Source organism: Camelus ferus, chromosome 6, assembly GCF_009834535.1.
Source record: "Camelus ferus isolate YT-003-E chromosome 6, BCGSAC_Cfer_1.0, whole genome shotgun sequence".
NCBI classification, from domain to species: Eukaryota; Metazoa; Chordata; class Mammalia; order Artiodactyla; family Camelidae; genus Camelus; species Camelus ferus.
Window position 1 is genome coordinate 31,133,106 of NC_045701.1, and position 12,242 is coordinate 31,145,347.

General features: G+C 41.7%; 1 pseudogene; it reads right to left on the reverse strand.

The window, feature by feature from the left end:
- Window positions 1-1,495: 1,495 nt before the first annotated feature.
- LOC102517067 lies at window positions 1,496-2,988 on the reverse strand (annotated as a pseudogene).
- Between the last annotated feature and the right edge of the window lie 9,254 nt (window positions 2,989-12,242).

Below are 12,242 nucleotides of genomic sequence, written 5' to 3' on the forward strand. Positions count from 1 at the left end.
AATGTTGAGCTTTATTTTGTAGATAGACTCCTGTGCATTTCAGACACTGTCTCCCAACCCCCCAAGACTGTGTATGCTGCCTGCCGCTGGCTGAGCGCCTATGACAGGGAAGGCGTTGTGCCAGATGATGTGCAGGTATGTTCTCACTTAATTCTTACTAGAGCCCTTCCAGGTTGGTGCATCCACCTTTCAAAGGGCATTGTGGCAAAGTGCTTGAGCTCGAAGACGTGGGTTCTATTTCTCAATCTGCCACTCATTAGTTGAGTGATCTTGGGAAAATGTCTTAATGACTTTTATGCTTCAGTTTCCTCATATCTACAAGGTGGATGTTGATTGTATCTACCACACAGGTGCTTATGAGAATTGAATGGGGTGATGAGTGCCAATGCTGGGCCCAGTGCCCGACAGAAAGATACTGGTTACTTATAGAAAAGTGAATTGCACATGAGAAAGGGTTCACTACCTGCCTGGTGTTACGGAGAGTGTCAGAGGAGCTCCTCCCCTCCATATCGTGATTAGAGCAGATGCCTCTGCTCACCCCAAGAGTAACTCTCTATCTCAATACAGTATTGTGTTTATAGTACGTATCACTTCTCAAAACTGGATTTCAAAAAAAATTCATTTGTTTAATTTTTTTCTTCTCCAACTGCACTGTAGGCCTTTTATGTCCTCTTCACTACTGCACCCTCCATACCCGAACACTGCTTAGCACACAGGAGGCCAAAACAATATATATATTTGAAAATTTGAATAAATGTAGGCAAGATAAAATTCTTCGTAGAATCCATACTATTCAAACACTAATAAAAAGATTCAGCTGAACTAATCTTTGTGTTGTTTATCTAGAATTGTCAAGATATACACCCTGCAAATCACTTCCCATGAGGTTTAGTGTATTCAGTGTATCCACTGGCTTGACCTCTATTTCAGGTAAAGTGGGTTGCTATAGATCACAGACTTCATCTACCTTACTCGTTGCAGGAATGCCAGGGCTGTTGGAAGTGTGCCTTTCCCGTTCTGGATGCAGCCCTGCTAATATGAGGGTGATTTTTCCAGTGGATCAGTATTTCCAATAGAAACAAGCTTCCCAGCAAGTGAGCTTCCTGAATCGTGTCGTGGTGCCCTCACTGTCCCCTTCACTGAGTGTTCTGGCTGCTCCGACCTCAAGGGAATAAAGGGAACATGACTTGTGGCTTCTGTTTTTCCAGCAGCCCATCACTATGTTCTTCTAAATTCAGAGACATTAATGAGGCTTTTCAGGATTTCCTTTATTTACAAGAGCTGCAGCCCTCTTCTTGCGGACAAAGTCAGAGGTTTGCCACTGAGACACTTCACAGTCCTGTTCCAGTTTTGAGAACATGATTTAAATTTGAGTACATGGAAGGCACTGTTCCCTGATTTTAGCAGCTCCCCCATGCTGATCCCTGTGCATATTTCAGTTTTTCTTTGGAAAGAAGGTTTCGTAGTCAATTTACACTATTAATTTCACAGTAGATTTATTTATTTATTTATTTATTTATTTTTTATTTATTTTCATTTTTAGAAACTTTATTTTCCATCAAGCTACTTCCCTTTTAAGAGTTTGTGGAATGAACAGCTTCCGACCACTCCGTGGTTGTTGCAACCCATTCGGTGGCCTGAGAAGCAGGAGCTGCAGACCAGTCTTCAGTGGCGGGCTGAGCGCTCCAGTCTTCAGTAGGGAACTGCTGAATAGGCACAGAGGGCAACTGCACGCCTTCGGACCAGTCCGCCACCTCAGGCCATGTAGCAGTGAACTCAGGAGCGGGAGCCATCCATTCACCCTGAAATTCCTCCTTGGTCACCGCCTTTTCAGCTGCAGCCTGCTCTTCCTTTTCTCTCTGCAGGATCTCTGTAGAAATTGAGATCAGGCATGACCTCCCACGGGTGTTCCTAAGAGATGGTGCCGCGTATGCGCAGAACCTCCCGGGTGAGCATCCACCACATCAGACCCACTGAGTGAGCTCCCTTCTTGTTGTACAGGATGGCAATGTCCTCGTAGTGCAGAGGGGAGTCCGTGTTACACAGGGCGATGGTAGGCAGGTTAACGTAAGATGCCTCGGTGAGAGGCTGGTGGTCAGCCCGGGATCGGTAAACACCAGTAGTCCTGACTCCCGGAAAGCTGCCTGGACCTGGTTAGTGAAGTTCCCAGGCGTGAAGCAGCCAGCAATAGGCGTGGTTCCAGTGGCAGCAGCAAACTTCAGCACAGCTCGCTGGCCAATATTCCTGGAGGATATGACACTGACATCAGCTGGGTTTTCAATGGCAACAATGGCCCGAGGTGCCAACAGAAGTTTCTCCCAGGTTCCCTTCAGATTTATGATGTAGATGCCACTCCTTTTCCTTTTGTAGGATGTACTGTTTCATTTGGAGGTCAAGGTTGGTGCCACCTAAGTGGGTTCGTACTGCAAGGAATTTGAGGACATCCTCCTCCTTCATTTGCAGGACATCAAGGGCTCCAAACATTGTGAAAGTTTCCCTTTGAGTTACAATGGGAATCCAGAACAACGCCGAATGGACCCCTCTCTGGGTAGCGCGGAAAAGCCGCAGTAGATTTAGATTGTGAAAAATCTTAGTAAGTGCTAACTTTTACTATATGTTTTCCCAGGATGTCTCTTTTCTCCAATATTTTAAGTCCCCCAGAGAACAGAGAATGTTGCTTTCATAATTTTCAGAACTCCTAGGGAAATTGTGGGCACAAAATCACCGTTTAAACAAAAATATGCATGTTGAACTAAATTAACATTATACTTGGGCTGTGACACAGACAAGATAGAACATAAGTCTTACTCCCTTTTAAACAACTCTGTTGAGGTCTAAATGACATTCCATTAAATTCATCCATTTTGAATTACAGTTCAATGATTTTTAGTAAATTACCTGAGTTATGGAACCATTATTATCATCCAATTTTAAACATATTTATCACCAGAAAAAGATCTTTTCATGCTCAATTATAGTTAATCCCTATTTCCATGCCTGGCCTCAGGCAAACACTGGTCGATTTTGTATCTCCATAGGTTCCTTTTCTGAACATTTCACATACATGAAATCATTCAATATGTGACTTCTTGTTGTCTGGCTATTTTCCTTAACATAATGTTTTTGAAGTTCATTTATGCTGTAGCATATGTTAGTATTTAACTCCTTTTTATTCCTGAATAGTAGTTGGTTAATATACTAAACTTTGTTTCTCCATTCACCAGCTGATGGAGATTTGGACTGTTCCTTTTGTGGCTATTAGGAATATGTAACCACAAAGTAAGGTCCAATTATTACATTTAAAACATTTACTGAGCATCACAAATGTAGGTGATGTGGCAGATTCCAATGTTTGGAATAGACACCATAGTACTCCATACCAGACAGGGATGTGTTCTGAGTCTTACAAAGCCATGTACCAGATGTTTCACTTTGAGATAATTAATCCCTTTGAGCCTCAGTTTTCTATTTTGTAAATTGGGAATACTAATTATGTTGCATGACTTTCGTATTAGAATCATGTACATAAAGCAAAAGATAACTTAGCACATGGCATGTGTGAACCTTTATGATTTTGGGGAATTTGAAAATTTTTACAATTTTGTTGAAAGCTCGTATAAAAGTTTGCTAGCCCAAGTGCTTTTCCTGCCGCAGTTGCCATCCTAGCGTCTCAAGCTGAACACTAGCAGTCCACCATTAGTCCGCCCACTTCTGAAAGGTTGCTGGTTCTCTTTGTGTTGTGACTCAGGGGAGATGTCCTCAATGTTTGTGAAGTTGGTCTCAGGACAGCAGGTTTGATCCCTCCTTGTGAACCACAGGAAACTGATTCTAGAGCAGAAATGGTTGGTGTGTTTCTAGGACATTGATGTGGTCCTTGTCTCTGATTGGCTGGGCAACCAGATGCAGAATCCTGTTTTCTGAAGCAGAATATTCCACAGGTCTAGCCTGCAGAACATTCCTAGGCTGAGGACCTTGGGCAGGACAAATGGAGAGGAATCCTTGGCCAGTCTCATTGCTGATCCTGTGGCTTCATCTTCGTGGTAAGTGCAGGGGCAGCCAAAGCAACTCTGAGCGGTCTCGGGTGGTGATGGGGAAGGAGGAGGCTGCAGGCAGGCACCTCTAGGTTCTGTCTGGGAAGGTGTGAAGACAGTGAACACTCTATGCAGAGATTAGTCTCTGTCTCTGACTGTGTCTTTCTGAACAGGAGGGAGCCTCCTCTTGAGCACGAAACAGGGTCCTCCACGGGTGCACGTTCAGGAAGGAGAGAGCATCAATGCCACCTGCAGTTTCCCTTCCAGCTCTTTTTGTGCTTCTCACTGGTACAGATGGGAACCTGCAAGAAGTCCCAAGAACCTGTTTATAATGACACTAAGTGGGGATGAAAAGGAGGAAGGACGAGTAAGAGTCACTCTGAGTACTAAGGACGGTCACAGCTCCCTGCACATCAAAGGACCCCAGCCTGAGGTACTCAGCCGCATCCCTCTGTGCCTCCACACAGTGCCCTGCAGTCACCTGCAGCCCCTGCCCAAACCGGTGCCTGGTGCTGCTCTGGTGCCAGCGTTGATGAAGAGGCAAAAATCGGGTGGAAAAGGCAAATTCAATGAATTACAGTGTTTTCAATAATTCAGTCACTGTAGCTCCCTAAACTACCTGGACTGTAAGCGTCACTAACCTGGACTCCCACCAACAATTTAGTGGTGTCACTGAGTCAGATCCCTTGCCTCCTCTTTTGCCAGGATTCCAAGTGAACTAGATAGTAACTCAAACCTACCTAAAACAATCTGGTTAATCTAGGGTAATATTTACCCTCCCACACTGGGACTCAACCTAAGAACCAGTCCTGTCATATTTCTTTACATGCATGAACACAGCACGTGGACAGGTGGAGAAGACTTTTCTCACACACCTGGCATGGAATCTGCCTGTTTTATACCAGAACAGGCAATTCTGCTTCATTTAACTCATTGGGGATTTTGGTTTCAGTTCCACCTTCCCCCTACATGGACATCTGTATTTTAATTTTTTCTCATGTAGGCTATTTGCGTTTTTGAAAATCACTTGTTTTTTGTTTTTTTTAAAAACATTTTTTAATTGAGTTATAGTCATTTTACAATGTTGCGTCAAATTCCAGTGTAGAGCACAATTTTTCAGTTATACATGAACATACATACATTCATTGTCACATTCTCTTTCACTGTGAGCCACCACAAGATCCCGTATATATTCCCCTGTGCTACACAGTACAATCTGGTTTATCTATTCTGCACTTTGAAATCCCAGTCTGTCCCTTCCCACCCCCCGCCCCCCTGGCAACCACAAGTTTGTATTCTATGTCTATGAGTCTATTTCTGTTTTGTATTATGTTTTGAGGTTTTGGGGGTTTTTTAGATTCTGCATATGCACGATCTCATATAGTATTTTTCTTTCTGTTTCTGGCTTACTTCACTTAGAATGACATTCTCCAGAAACATCCATGTTGCTGCAAATGGCGTTACGTTGTCGGGTTTTATGGCTGAATAATATTCTGTTGTATAAATATACCACCTCTTCTTTATCCAGTCATCTGTGGCTGGACATTTAGGCTGTTTCCATGTCTTGGCTAGTGTAAATAGTGCTGCTATGAACATTGGGGTGCAGGTGTCATTTTGAAGGAGGGTTCCTTCTGGATATATGCCCTGGAGTGGGATTCCTGGCTCATATGGTAAGTCTATTCCTAGTCTTTTCAGGAATATCCATACTGTTTTCCACAGTGGCTGCACCAAACTGCATTCCCACCAGCAGTGTAGGAGGGTTCCCCTTTCTCCACAGCCTCTCCAGCATTTGTCTTTTGTGGACTTTTCAGTGATGGCCATTCTGAGTGGTGTGAGGTGATATTTCATTGTAGTTTTGATTTGCATTTCTCTGATAATTAGTGATACTGAGCATTTTTTCATGGGCCTATTGATTATTAGTATTTCTTCCTTGGAGAATTGCTTGTTTAGGTCTTCTGCCCATATTTGGACTGGGTTGTTTGTTTTTTTCTTATTAAGTTTTATGAGCCGCTTATATATTCTGGAGATCAAGCCTTTGTTGGATTCATTTGCAAAAATTTTCTCCCATTCCGTAGGTTGTCTTTTTATTTTACTTATCGTTTCCTTTGCTGTGGAAAATCACATGTAATGACACTTGGTCTCTCCTCCAGTGTCTGTGACTGTGACTCTATGATTTGAGTTTCTACATTTGTAATCCCAGTTATATGACGCTGGTCGCGCTTCTCGTGCTGCACTCACTCTGCAGCTTTCCAAATGATCCACCAGTTTAATACCCCATCGTTCCTCTGGAGACCTTTAATTCTGGAGCCTTTCTGGGATTTTGTCAACAAGATCAACTTCCTTCTGTGCTTCTTCAAGCAACAGCTTGAGTCTCAGCTTTCTCCCAACATCTACCTTAGTAACTAGTTATCCAGCTTCTGTGAAGCTTCCTGAATTATGCTGCTATTCTCTCTCTCTCTCCCTATTATGTGCTCTATTTCTCTCTCTTTTTTTATGATTTATATTGTTTAAAATCTTATTACTGTCATTATCTCCTGCTTAGAAAAAAATAATAGGTATTATAAAAACTATATTGGATTGCATACAAATCCCTGGAACCATTTAAGATGTGCATACATGAAAAGATTTCTTTTCAAAGATCATTCACAAGGCAGTAATGAATCTCTTTGACCATCAGACTGGGAATGGTTGAATCTGTTTTGCTCCATGGGTAGCAAACTGCATGTGTAGAGCTGGAAGTGTGAGCACAGACCTGAGTGAGGAGAACCCACAGCTCACTGCACACTCGTGCTGGTGGAGTGAAACAACACGGACAAGAGCTGCTGGTCAACCCCCGAAGCCGGGTCTGCATCATTACCTGCACAAATATCACTGGAAGAAAATTCTAATAATCCAATAATTCTAATTTTCAGTAATAATCCTGTGGCTTTAGCTAACTCTGAATAGGTAGAAACATAAGGCACAGAAAAAAGCAAGGGCAGAATTTGGCTCATCTGCTCATTGCTGCAACACAGCACTTCATGGCATTTCTCACCATAGAATAAAAAATTGATTTTGCTTATACAGCACTTCAGGGATAGAAAGCTACTTAGATGGACCAACGACTCCACCTTCCCTGGGCCCCTACTTGCCGCCGCGCGAGAGGGTAAAGCTCTTCCACACAAGTAAGTGTCCATGTCTTTATGAAAGTCACAAGTAACTAAGGAAACATGTGTCAAAAGTCTCAGTATTGGGGGTTCTCAGATTGATCTGAAATTGAAAATAGTCTGTTAAATTTTCACTATTTGTACAGATACACAAGCTTTCAAATAGTCCCTCATTTTTTCTAAAGCTATGTCACATGCAGTGAGAAGAATGAGTGAACTATAAACGTCACATTGAACACGAAAAGCTCACATCTCCCTGTTTACTGCAGGGCCCCAACGTGAGCAATCAGCCAGCTGCTCCTGTGAGTGGAGACCCAGAGCTCTCCTTCCAACCCAGCAGTGGCAGCAGGGCTCTGTGCCTCATATGTGAAAAGAAGCTTGATGAAAGGAGCAGATGCTCCAGGCCCAGCTGTTAGAGGCAATCAGAAACCAGAGAGAGAAAAATGCACAATTTATTCTTGCCAACTTCTCACAAGTCCTCAGCAGGACTCTTCTCCACAGGACCTCAGTGCAATTGTGTTTTGCTGCATAAAAATCACCCCAAACCTCAGCGACTTTCAACAGCCACCATTTTATTACTGCATGATACCTCAGCTCAAGCTTACATCTGTGGGCTTGACTGTACTGGAACACCTCAAATTACTTATCTATGTCTGTAGTCTTAGTGGGAGCGTCTGGAAGCCGGGGCTCAGTTCCAAAGGACAGGGCCGGGCTCACCACTCACTCCAGGCGTCCTCAGAATGACGATGGCCCCCGCATGGGTCTCTCTTCATGGTCTCTCTGGGAAAGTGCGCATCTTATCTAGGTGCCTTTTTGTCAAATTACATTGACTTTTAATGTCCCTGGTATGTGGAAAGGTAACATAGTGAAACAGTAAACATGAACTCTACATTGGATAATTTACAAACCTTCATAACCTGTACGACAGCAGAGAAATACGTGCTTTTTATCTTCCATTTTGAGATCACAGTTCGTCTAACAATAAATCAGGAGTCTTTCCCACATTTATTTAAATGTCTGTGACCTAATATGCTCCACTAGCACATGCAGAGACACACACGACGTGAGTCTGATGAAGCTGGACATGACAAATGAGACGTATTATTTCCTCCTGATGCCCTAGTTTTAAACCACAGGGTCCATTTTTAAAAGGCAAGTCACTCCTCCCTAAGCAGTATCTGTATGATTAGATGCTTTCTTTTCAAGCCTTGACAAACATATATATCACATGAATTAGAAAGCATTCTGTAAGGAATTGGTTATAAAATCAGCAATTTCTGATCTAGTCACAGGGGGGCAGCATCTGCAAACACAGACACCCACCCCCTTCTGAAAATAGGTGAGTGAAACATGGTAGGTCTGATTGGCTCTCAACCTGCAGTCCCTCCTTTCCCCTTTCTTTCCAAAAGGCAGTGGCAGGGTTTGGAGGAAGCTTGTACAAGGGAAACCCATCAGGAGTGGTCAGATTCAGCAACTGTTTCTGAAGAGGAAGAAGGGGAAAGATGTTTCTCATAACAACAATTCGGATCTTATGGATGCAAATGTCATGTGAGTTTAGGATTCCCCTGGTTGCTCCCAGAGAATTCAGCAGAGTGGGTTATTATCTGCAGGCAACTGCAGGAATGAGATTTTCTCATTGAGAGATAAGATGTTGAGAAAAACACAAAAACTAAAAGGAAGAAAGAGGTAGTTGGGGAGGGAGACATGGAAAGAAGGAGAAAGTACACACAAGAATGAGAAAGACCATTGTAGCTGAGAGAATAGACCTCTAACCAGACTCTGATGCCTCCCACTTTTTCTCTGAACAGAAGTGAATGGACAACATTTAAAGCAAATTCCTGAATTCGTGCCCCTACAAGAGGGAGAGAACTTCACCACATACTGCAATACCTCCAGCACTATAGACAGCTTACAGTGGTATAAGCAGCAGCCTGGGGGACGTCCAGTCTTCTTGATGTTATTAACTAAGGGTGGAGTCGTGAAGAGGCCGGAGAGACTGACAGCTCGGTTTGGAGAGACCAGAAAGGACAGCTTCCTGCATATCCCGGCCACCCAGACTGCAGATGTGGGAACCTACTTCTGTGCAGGCGCACAGCGCTCTCAAAGCACCTGCTGTCCTGTCCCCAAAGCTTGCTGTGGCGCTCCAGGAGCAGCTCCTTCTCAGCTGTACTCATGGCAGGAGCCAGAGAAAGCTGAAGTCACAATGTCTATGAAGAAATGAATTTTTAACTGAAAAAAAAAAAATCCCGAGGCTCATATGGTGTTACTAGAGAACTCTACCAAACATTGAGGAAAAATTACCACAAATTCTACACAATTTCTTCCAGAAAATAGAAAGAAAATAGTAATTCCTCACCAATTTTTTTAAGCTCGTATTCCCCTTATACCAAAATCAGATGAAGATCATACAAAAAAAAAACAAATCAAAGTCAAAACCAAAAACAAACAAAAAAAACCAACCAAAGAAAATATTACAGAGAACTATCCTTCATTAATATAGAAACAAAGTTTGTTAACAAAATATTAGCAAGTAGAATTCATCAGTAAAAAAAAAGGCCAATATACCAAGCACAAATGCATTTTTTCTCAGGGATGAAAAACTTTCTTCAATGTTTGAAAATCAATTGATAGAAGTCACCATATTAACAGTGTTAAAAAGAAGTCATTTGATCATATTAATCTATATAGAAAAAGCATTTGCCAATAGTCAACAGTCACCATGGTGAAAACGCTGAGAAACTTAGGAATAGTGGGGAATTTCCTCAACAGCTAATAGTATGTTTACTGCTAAAAGACTATGTACTTTTCTCTAAGACTGGGAACAAATCAAGAATATCCACACTCTCGCCACTCTCCTTCCGCATCCTGCTAGACATTGTAGCCAGTGCAATGAAGCAAGTAAATGTAAAGACAACTACAAACACGGGTACTTAAAAACACACAAGCAGCTATTTTCTCTAGCTATTATTCCAGAAAGTCCTTTTTCCCCATGGAATTGCATAGGCATCTTTGGAGAAAATTAATTGATAGAATTGCCTATTTTTGATTTTGCTTCTGTTTACTAGTGTCTTTATTTTATCCTCATACCAACAGAACATTCTGTCTTAATTACTGGGACTTCATGTATGTTTTGAAATCTGGAAATGCAAGTCAAACTTCATTTTCCTTATTCAAGGTTTATTCTAGGTCTTTGCATTTCCATATATATTATAGAATGAGCTTCTACCAGAATAGCTTAGTAGTGATTTGATTGAGATTGTGTTGAATTTGTGGATTCATTTGGGACAACTGACATCTTAATATATGGAGTCTTTAGACTCATATGATATTCTCTTTATGCAGGCCTTCTCTAATTTCTTTTCTTAATGTCAAAAAATTTTTGTAGATTACTTACATACCTTGTATTAAATTAGTTCACAGTATTTGATAAATGACATTTTAATTCCTTTTTCTAATGCTTTTGGCTGGAATCTAGAAATGAAATTGATTTGGGGTTTAATGGCCTTGTTAACACACCTGTTAGTTCTAGTTCTTACAGTTTGTTCATGGACACTTCTGTATTTCCTGCCTACACAAGTTTATCACCCATGAATAAACAGGGTGTAACTTCTCCCTTTTGAAACTTAATTCATGTTATTTCCTTTTCCTGGTTTGACCCAGGCCCGACAGTACAACAGTGAAAAACAGGGGGATAGTCTACATATCATCATCGTGACCCTGTAGTTAATAACACTGACTTCTGGTATTTTCATTGATACACTTTATTAAACTCAGGATTTTATCTTCTGTTTGATCAGCATATTTATCACACAGACGTGTTAGCCTTTTATCAAATTCTCTTGATTTTCTGGAAGTAAGTCAAGTACATTATTTTGGTTTTCATCAAGCAAAGAAAGAGAACCTCCCCTCATTCAGTCTGAGAGATAAGATCCTCTAAAATTAAAAAACTCTGAAATGAGCCAGTAGACTAGAAAAGCTTATTTTTAGATTCTCCACAGTCACACCGTATTTTTTGTTGTTCTATATTATTCAAAATGCCACTTTGTATGGTTTCTACCAGCTTCTAAAAATTAAAGGCAAAGAAACTAACAAACAAAAAAGTTACTGTTAATTTTTCTATGCTTTTTGCTAATATAAGAAAATAATGCATTCCTACCTACTTTAAATAATTTCAGTTTTATTTATCCTTATATTTTCTGTAGTAGCGCTTGTTGACGTGTGTGTGTATATGTGTGTGAATTTCCACAGGACAGGTCCCTCTTGAGGGCCTCAGCTGTGCCAGCCTCTCTTATAAACACTCACTATCTTTTAAACACGGGAAGGTTAGACAGAAAGGAAAATCAAAGAGCAGCCAGCAACCGAGTATAACGGGGATATACGGAAATAAAGCAATCAAAATAATTAAAACCCTCTGTGAAGCGTTATAGGGCCAAGAAACAAAAATGAGTAAGGAGGTATTACAGCGAATTCCTTTTCATTGTTTTACTTTCAAACCTGGGGGGCTCAAAAGATGGCTGGCTGACTTGGCCTGGGTTTAGCGCTGCAGTTCATGTATTCAGTCACAAGAGGGGGCTGCTTCCTCTGGAAACGTCCTTCAGGGAGGAGAGAAGGAAAGATTATGTTTTAGATTGGTGTTCCACAGAAAAAGGAAAGAAGACACACTTTCTTCTTTTTTAGACAACTTGTACTATATTATCCCTTGTTGAGTATGTTTAGTCAAAGATTCTGGGGCCCTTACCTAAGCCTTTTCCACGTACCCCTCCAAACAGCGTTTTCCCTGTTTCCCTTCCATGATGATCTCTCATCATCTCTATTCCATATATTGTTTTTCTTCCCTCTCCTAACTTTTTCTACCACACCTCACCCCCACTGCCATCTTCCTGCTTTTCCTTTACTCTTTTCCCTCTGCCTCAGCATCCTCGGTGCACAGCACTTACAAGCATGGGCATAGAGGACACGAGGATTAAGGACCACTGTTCCAGGAGGACGAGGGGCACACTATGCATGGCATCAGTTACTATATCACAACACATGCACTGAGACATGTCAACCTTGATGGTGGTCG